Source organism: Morone saxatilis, unplaced genomic scaffold (assembly GCF_004916995.1).
Source record: "Morone saxatilis isolate NCDOM2014 unplaced genomic scaffold, NCSU_SB_2.0 Contig4, whole genome shotgun sequence".
NCBI classification, from domain to species: domain Eukaryota; kingdom Metazoa; phylum Chordata; class Actinopteri; family Moronidae; genus Morone; species Morone saxatilis.
Genome location: NW_023339984.1, coordinates 8,630,931 through 8,639,450, shown reverse-complemented (window position 1 = coordinate 8,639,450; position 8,520 = coordinate 8,630,931). Strand labels below are relative to the sequence as shown.

The 8,520-nt window shown below is 40.7% G+C and overlaps 1 protein-coding gene across 1 annotated transcript in view; it reads right to left on the bottom strand.

Moving 5' to 3' along the window:
- The window catches only part of LOC118338178 (adhesion G protein-coupled receptor L3-like), a 225,448-nt gene that overhangs the window by 129,555 nt on the left and 87,373 nt on the right, over positions 1–8,520 (bottom strand). The window lies entirely within an intron of this gene.

Genomic DNA, 8,520 nt, shown 5'->3' with positions numbered 1-8,520 from the left:
AATCTATAAATCATAAGAGCAGCCTCATGCTTTGTCTTTTAAGGTGACACAATGCACTTCAGTTAAGCTACATGCCGGCAGGAGGCAGAGGGTCAAAAGGTGCTCGGTGCCTCAAGCCAAAACTGTGAGTCTGTTTGGCAAAAATCTGCTGTTTACTGCAGAGTCAAAATGGCCAGGAGGGCTAGCGGGACCGGGCGGCGGCAGTTCAGAGGTTGCTGTTTTTCCCCTCTCCTTGACTCAGACGCACGCACGCACGCACACCCACACGCGTCTGTCGGCGCTCATGCACGGGGAAGCATGTGCACAACAGACTGCAGGAGTTCTGTGTTTACAGCGAGAATAAAAAATGAGCGAGAAACGTAAACATTGGCCTGAGTGACTGTAGGCGGACTGTGGCAGTTATAGATTTTTATAAACATCCTTTCAGACGAGTGCCTGAGCCGCGAGAGCCACCGCTAGACGACGTGCAGCACAGACATTCATCACAAAGGGACAGACAGAATGAAAGAGAGAGAGAGGAGGGAAGAGAAAAAAGCATAGAGTGTTTTCACATGTAAAAATAGGGATAGGCAATATCACCGGTCGTCAATATCAATCATCATGATTAATTGTCACATTTACCTTTCTAACAATACATTTTTTTTTTTTCAAATAAAGATTCTCTGGTACAGATTCAAATTTCCATTAGGTCATGTGACTGAAAGCGTCGACAACTACTAACTGGACCTTGTATCACAGTAAAAACAGGCTCCTTTTCACGTATCTTGCAACCAACAAAATAAGTAATATTATAAATACTTTAGCATAGCATTTATTGAGCAGTTAATTCTTTACCTTAGGATCTGTGTGTGGGTGTGATAAAATAAGGTCAACTTTAGGTCCATAAGCTTTTCTCAAAGCTTTCAACCACATCTCAATGGAAGCACAATTGTTATCACACAACTGACACTCCAGACTCCCAATCTCAGGCTAAAAACCCTCCCCCCAAAAAAAAGCTAGTAAGTGGACCTTGGGGTGGACTTATTTTGTCACACATATTTTATTTATGGTATCAATCGTCTCATTACTTCTGCAATGTTTTAGGGTATGAAATGTCAAATGCCTACGTAATAAACTACTCTGTCTGAACTGCGTCTGATAAAGTGTGACATTTTCTGTCCTTGCTTTTTTCTCAGCTATGCAATCATCATATTATATAACATGGTCGTCATTCAGGTGATAGAAGAATTGCTCATGTTGCCCCTTGTAACTGGAATAATGACTATTTTCCAACAGAAGTTTAATTTTACTTTGTTCAGGATCATGCTGACTCACACGGCATTTTCCTTCTGTATCACCTCATCCTGGTTCTGTTTTATCAAGACTGGGTAGTCATAGTTAATTACACGTCTTAAAACAGCTAGGTTCAACCAAGTTGCCACGACTTACTCTATTCGGAATAAAACCACACAGAGAATGCAAGCACACACTACGAGTCACTGTAAACTTCAAGTTGGATGGGATTTCTTTTCTACTTAAATTAAAGGGGTACCTTGAAACCTTGTCTGATGGAAGAAGCACACAGGAATTTCGTACACATGAAACATTTCACATGTTAGAGCTTCAAGTGCATGTGATTTTCAGATATTTCACAATATTCTCCCCTGAAAATACTATATATATCTCCTACTATTTGTCATCCAATTAAAGTGCTCTTGTGTTAGAAACAAAAAAAGTGCTATCATTTTACATTAGAAGAACTGACATATAGAAAATAAATGTGTTTTTCTACCTGGGATAAAAATACCAATAATAGAGGCACGTGTCTTTTGTGGGGAAAAAACACATCCTGATATTTGTCATACAGGTAGCGGTGGTTAAAGCATCTCAGTCTTCGCCATTTCCAGCTTTTTCAAATGTCATCAGGTACTACTTCTAATATTTTCCTGTCAGTAAACAAGACACATAAGAAACACAAGAAAGACACGTGGTGAGGTGAAACAACAAAAGAAGCCCCCTCATTATCGTGTCATTTCATTTAGTCTCACAAATAATTCAAACACCAACATAGTAAAGCAATTGCCATTGACAAATCACAGATTGGAATAATTGTATTCATTCTGGTGGTGAAAGCCATCAATTATCTTCCTCTTAATAGGAAAATGTATTCCACCCCCTGAAAAGTACTGGTCTGTATCACATCAAACTTCTTTGAAACTGAAAGACGGCCAAGAAAAGGGATAACACAGGTTGACTTAGACAGGTGTGCTAAGATATATAAAAAAAAAAGATATATTGACTTAATGAAAAAGACCAATCTTGGTTTGATTATTGATCTTCATGCATGCTTTTGTGCAGGGTTTTTTTTTCTAGAGCTGCTGACCAAAGCGTAGGAAAAAAAAAAAAACACAAAAAGCTCTGTTAAACGGTTTCTATTATACAGCTTTGTGTTATGACTCTTGATTAATTTGACCTCTATTATATGCTACGAAATAAAAAAAGCTTAGAATAATTCTTCTAAGCCTGTAAAAGGCGAGGGTTCAATTCAGGCCGCCAGCGTCCCCCAAAAGAAGCATTAAAAAAACATCACAGAGTAGCGAGCATGACGCCGTCAACATGGGCACCAGCAATCCCCTAATGTAAGCAAGTAAATGCATGCCAGTGATGTCTCGGATTACCCGGCTAGTCAACAACTGTAGTGTAATTACATTTGGGCCCGGAGGCGGTGATTGATAGGGCTCATATTCCTCGGGTGCGGGAGCCAGCATCCTGCCCCACTGGCACGTACCGCTGTCTACCTGAACACATCATTGACAGAGCTATCGAAAATCGAAACAGTCTTATTGAAAGTCCATCCTCTTATCTAAGTTCCCATGTTTCTATTCAATGCATTTCTCTCTCCCTCTCTGCAGTTAATACTTTAGAAGAGTATTTATATGCAGTGGGTATCTCTTTTTTTTTTTTTCTCCACTGAAGATTCTCCCTGGATAATTCCTCTGACAAGCGCACTGCTGAATATGGGGAAAAAATAAGAAGGAGCAGTTTTGGGGAAAGCTAACTATAAAGGGTCATGCCGGATACTTCCATTACTTTCACACCGCAGAGCAGCGTTTTCAATCACGATGCTTGCAAATGACATAACTCACAAATGAATATTTCAAAAAGCGCAATTACTCACCAAAAAGGGCAACAGAAAGGTCAGAGAGAATAATGTTCATTTGGAAAATGTCGCTCCCCCGCAGAGCTTTTAAAAACCCCTCCGAGGGGGAAATGCTTTTGAGTTTTGATTGCGGGTGAGAAAGGAGAAATTTTGCTGTTTAAAAAAGGAGAGCTCATTCTTGGGTCACTGATACAGAGTGAAGTCCCCATTACCTTCTCTGAACCACCGAGCACTGGAGTGCAGACCGGAGCAGAGTAACAATGACATTTAAAAGTCATCATTAGTAACAAAACAGGGGCCTTCGGGAGCTTGTATTTCATTTCATCTCTCAAGAAAACGTGTCAGGGAGAAGGCGTTAAGGTCAACCACCACACACAATTACAATGAGTCTGATTGAATAAGTCACCCTTACTCGGATAAACAGATGTCAGGGACTTGTGACAGCTCTCAACCAGAGAAACATGGTTTTAGATCAGTTTTCAGACTTCAGATTAATTGCGTAAACTCAGACTCAGCAGATAATTTTTCAATAATGCTCTCTACAATTAGGCAGCCGGAAAGTCGGGCAAAGTGCCAAATATGTTCCCAGAAAAGGAGGAAAAATAGTTTGTGCTATTAGAATGTGAGCATGTTTTATTCTAAAAAAAAAAGAGGCTCAGATTGTGTAGCAGATAATACAAACTGGAAACGTGTCAAGTGTGTGTGTGTAGGGGGGGGGGGGCTGCATTCAAATTAATTCTGACTTCATTGAATTAATGTAAGATAGATGGAAGAGAGAGGAGGAGATGGCGAAGGAGCTGATTCGACAGATCAAATGTCTCTTTTTCTACCGAGACTCGCTGGATGGGTCCGGCCCCCCAGAGCTAGTGATTAATTAGCACATGAATCTGGATACCGTTATTTGATTAGACCAATGGGAGCCTGTCACACCCACTTCCTAGTTTGCAACGAATGACATTTTCTGGAGGGGGGCAGGAAAATAAAATAAGTCAACTTGCAAGACTACTTTCATTCTCTCACTCAGGAAAATGTATAGCATTTTCAATAATGCATGAGGGATTATTTATCTTGAAGTGAGAAACAGTTCAGGCAAATGGTTCTCCCAAGTAAATTACGTTTACATATGGCCTAAGGCAAGCGAAATCTCAAAGGCTTTTTTAACGTGGAGTGCAAAATTATCCAGGCACTAAACTGTCAAAGAACTCTGCAGACAGAGCATTCGAGAGAACGGCGTCAAGAAAACAATGTTTGCGTTGCATGGGATGAATTTGTGGCTTGGAATCGGTGCAATCACTCTTGCTTGTTATGCCAAGGTGATCCCAACTTTTGAAAAAAAAAATAAATTAGACTAAATAAGCTATTTTATTGAGACTTGCAGCTGGATGACAGATAGTACCTCTGTAATGATGAATTCATGAGCCAGCCGCGGGAACGATCGTGACAAACTCCTCAAATCGACTTGATGGCTTTTGACACTTTGACCAATGATGCCGCTAAGCATAATTAGCATTACTCATTATGACAGGACCCAGATATCCATTCAACACCGCGAATGAACGAGCCATTTGTTTTGCTTCTACTTGCATTGGCTGACACACATTTGAACACATTAATTGGCAACACACCACGTACTTGCACATTCCAGCAGAGGGGGAAAGACTGATGGGGTTTTTTTTGCAGGGCGGCAACGTGCAAATGCGAGTTTCAGACCGTCAGTCAAACTGCCCATGATGCCTGGGGGGAAATTAGCTCTTCAGTGTTAACAAATTAGCTCGGAGGGAGGACCAGACAAAGTGCAGTCGCAATAAACTAGCGCAACTTACTGGATCAAGCGTCTCATATGGTGAATGTTTGTTTGTTTTATGAGAAGCTGCTTGCAACCTCCACCTGATGAAATCCAAAAGATAGTAGTCATTTACAGAGTAGCAGCGTATTGCTTTTTTTCTTTCCCGCTGTAACGATGTATTGACACAGTGAAAGTTAATAACTGTGAAAGTTAATAAATTGGTCGCTAGGATGGCGGGAAATCTGCAGAGCACAGCAGCTTCCTTCCCTCTGTGATATACTTCCAGCAGACAGTAACCTCATGTTTGCGTGCACACAAGGAACAAATACAAGTACCTTGCCATCACTCCATAAAGGCTTGATTCACATACTCAGAACACAGGGGTGAAGTGTCTTTCCATCCGGCGAGCACTTTCATTTAATTAATCACTACTTCAATTCATTAAGTGCACAGCCGTGGCAAGAAAAAAATGAGGAAATGGGAAGCAAGTCCCATCAAGGTCTTATGTTTAAAACCACTTCGGTGTGCAAATTATAACATTAGTTTCTTAGGTCAAACCCACTCCAGCTAAGGAGGCATCATCCCCCATCAGTGTTCAAGTTCAAGCTGTTGATCAGATTTAAATGGAACTTTTAGTATTCTGAGCAAATTTAGATAATTTCCTAATTTTCCTTCCCGAAGTGTAAACAGCATGGAGACGTGTGCCCTGCTTCCTATCAGCGAAGCGCCGTTTTGTCAAGATGGTCCAAGCCGGAGGTGAGGCTGCAGAGCTGGCAGCTGCCGTGGCAGCGGCTCCTGACAGCGAGCTGGGTTTTGTTCAGCTCCCGTCATGTCTGACATGGTTTTGCTATTTCCTCTCCTTTCATTGCCTCCTCCCTCCTCCCGCGCCTTCTCCCTCCTTCCGGTAACCCACCCACATGTGCCGGCATCACTCAAGGGAACATCTCAGCCAAGACTAATGCACCTTTTGGCCCCCACCTACTGTACCGTACCTGGCTAAAATGAACACAATCGCTGTCACACATACACACAAGAGATACACACACACAGAGACACACACACACACACAAACACACACACACAAAGACACACAACTCCCGGAGCAGGCATGACTCAACATGCCCCTATAGTAAGACATGCCCTGATAGTAATTGAGGTCAAAGGAAAGAAACAACAGGCTGATTTTCGTCTTGTGTGAGGGGAAAGAGGTCTTTTCCTCTCTCTACTTTTACCACACATTATCAGATGGAATAGCCTAACAGCACACCGGAGGGAAAAGCTCGGCTAAGTTTAGCATTGTGAACTGAGACGAACTGCTGTGCAACCTCACTAATCTGTACCTCTCAGCAAACAGAGGTTATTTAGTGTTCAGACAAGGAAAACACTAAAGTACAAGGACCAGGAAATCAATATGCATACCGTCTAAAACATCGCGAAGGAGCTATTTTGGTACTAAAAATGTACAAAAGGTATCATCCTCAGAGTGTTACACTATATTACTGATGCATCAACATGTGAGCAGGATTTAATGTTGTGGCTTGTTGAGCAAAGCAGATTTTAACTATAAAAACAGTTGGGTATTTTAATCTATAACAAGGTATCAGATTTTATAAGTCGGTGATATGCTTTATTATTATGTAAATACTTGATCATGTTACTACAGTACTAACTATAGCTGTTAAATAAATAGAGTGGATATTTTCACCTAAAATTTAGCAGAGTAGAAGTTCAAAGTAGTGTGAAAAAGCAATATCTAAGTCTAAGTGCCACAAAACAATAAATGTACTTTGTAACTTCCCAACACAAATAGCAGATATTATTCTACATTTGCTTTGAGACTTGACGAATCTGCTTCTGTAAAACTTTTAAAAGTAATATTTGACCTGTTTGCTTGAAACCCTGCTCATCAAAAACATATCCCAAGACTTGTTTCTCAAGCTGCAGGCAGTGTTCATTTAAAACCACAGGGGATTCTAATTGAGTTTTGCTTTTGGGTAATTTTATACCATCAAAATCTGTTTTTTGTGACCATTCTTTGAAAATATGATGAACTTCACCATGTACCTGTCTAGCAACATACACTGTCTAAAGTATACCTCTATTTCTCTTTGTTAACTATAGGAAGCACCATCCATGCGAACACTTGACTTGGACTTCAATTATTGCCATAGCAACACACAGTATTGTACAACTCTATGAGCTCCTTTCACATGAGATACAGCACAATCCGCTGAGAGAACACCTAGAAAATGCCTCCTCTTGTAATGAATAGGAAACCAAGCAATATTGCTGTTTGAATGGATCCCGAGGGCTCTGCTTATTATAGTCGTATTAATAGTGCAATAGTGAGTGCAAATAGAGCTGAACTCCAGAAATAACATACTGGCCACCAGGTTAGTGCCATCAAACTGATAACAACTCCCTGCTTTAGCACAATATGATGCCTGTGTCTGTTGATCATGTTGATAGAAGAAAAAGCACTTAATCTGAGACCGCAATCAGTCGACAACAAAATGAACACAACAGCCGCGCTCTACACCACATCATTCATATAAACAATAGGGCGATTTTTCAACTTGAAACAAGAAGAAATGTTAGGAAGATAGTAACACAATTTACATAAAACAGCATATTGGTTGTTGATGAAATCTTAAGATGAAATTTCCTTTTCTGCTCGTTTTGAAGGCTGTATGAGAAATTTGGCCTTGCTTGGAATTTGGGGTTGCAGGAAGTAAGGATGAGCATTTTTAAATTTCTCGCCACTGGAAGACAAAAACAGGAGATTGGAGCTCGCTCTCGTCGCGTCCTTGTGTGAACTTGTTTGCATTCTACTTTATCAAAACAATCCTTGCACGAGGACTGAACTCTATGAATTACATTGTAGTGATTTGTTTTCTGCGGCAGAGCACGCTTGGAAATAAACCCCAGCCAATTCTCTTCCCCCATACAGACGTGTAATTTTTACTGCAGTGTAATATCCGAAGGGCAAAAGCATGAATTAATACCAATTAAAGCTCAGTGCTGTAATGTTTACTTACATAATGAAGAACAAGAAATTATTTAAATGACAAAATTAAAATGTGATTTCATGCATATGCATCTGTTGTGTTTTTAGGTTAACGAAGACACTGCTTCATATTTTTCTAATTATTTGTGCCAGTGGAGCCACATTCGCAATATGACGCACTGGCCAAATATAACATTATTACTCACATATACAGTACACATGTTGCACTAGACTCTTGTTTGAGTGTTATTGAAAATATTTGAGACGTTTTCACACACCCAGTGGATGAACTAGTTTAAGCTACATCCCTGAAAGGTCTAATTCAAAAGGTATTGAATGAGTATAGATAACAGTGAGATGAAGTCAGGAANNGGGGGGGGGGGGGGGCTGCGCTTTGCCCTATATACTACACAGGGTGGTGCAATCTGATGTGCCGGGTGGCATCTGCAGATTAAGGGCTGTGTATATCTGTACTTAACTACAACCCACTTCTTTTGTTACCTCCTCTGTGGTTTGTTCATTCTTATATGTGTGTTCAGATGTGCACATGCCCACTATGCACTGGGTGGTGGTGGTGGTGGTAGTGGT